Consider the following 822-nt stretch of genomic DNA (forward strand, 5'->3'; position numbering starts at 1 on the left):
TGGCACAGGACAGAGCGGAGTTTAGGGCTGTTGTACATAGGGTCGCTATGGGTCGCAGGCGACTCGACAGCACATAACAACAACAACAACAACAACAACAACAATAATTAATACTAATAACCAAAAATGTCGGAGAAAATACAGAGGTAAAGCAGGGGGAGAACAGCTTGAACAACTGAAGCGCCAAACCCAGCTTCCCTGTGCCTTTATTGAAAATTGCCAGGGATTAAATCACAAAGAGAATTCTATGCAAATAAAACTAAGCTCTTTCTATTGAAAACCTTATGCTTGGCTCAGGAGGGAGGAGTTAGCAAATACAGTACAAGAATTGTGTAAAAGGCTTAAGGTTTGTGCCTAACCCCTGTAAACATCTAAAGTCTGCATTAGTGATTCAGGGTGAATTCCAGGTTGTTATCTGCTGCCTCCCTTATATCCTGATATAGCATTTGGTTTATTATAAATATTTATTATGGAATTTGGCTTCTCACACAGAACCACACTGTAGCTGACTTTATTGGACTGTAAATGGGCTGTAAAGTCCATTCTGAGACTGTAAATCATATGAGAGAAAATTGTCCATCTCTCTCTAGGGGAGTGACTGGTGGATTCTAATCACTAGAGTGTCTTTCTTTGGATTAATAGTGCAACTCCCAATGGACTCTGCCACAAGAGGAGCTTTCTACTCACCTCTGTCTCACTCTAACTCCTTCTCTTTATCTATCTATAAGTTGTTGTTGTTGTTGTTATGTGCCGTTGAGTCGCTTGCGACTCATAGCGACCCTATGTACAACAGCCCTAAATTCTGCTCTGTCCTGTGCCAAT

General features: G+C 41.2%; 1 protein-coding gene across 1 annotated transcript in view; it reads right to left on the reverse strand.

Annotated features, from left to right (window-relative positions):
- The window catches only part of TM4SF5 (transmembrane 4 L six family member 5), a 20,236-nt gene that overhangs the window by 4,855 nt on the left and 14,559 nt on the right, over window positions 1-822 (reverse strand). The window lies entirely within an intron of this gene.

The sequence above is a fragment of the Elephantulus edwardii genome, unplaced genomic scaffold (genome assembly GCF_000299155.1).
Source record: "Elephantulus edwardii isolate Elephantulus edwardi_28Jun2011 unplaced genomic scaffold, EleEdw1.0 scaffold00246, whole genome shotgun sequence".
Taxonomy (NCBI): domain Eukaryota; kingdom Metazoa; phylum Chordata; class Mammalia; order Macroscelidea; family Macroscelididae; genus Elephantulus; species Elephantulus edwardii.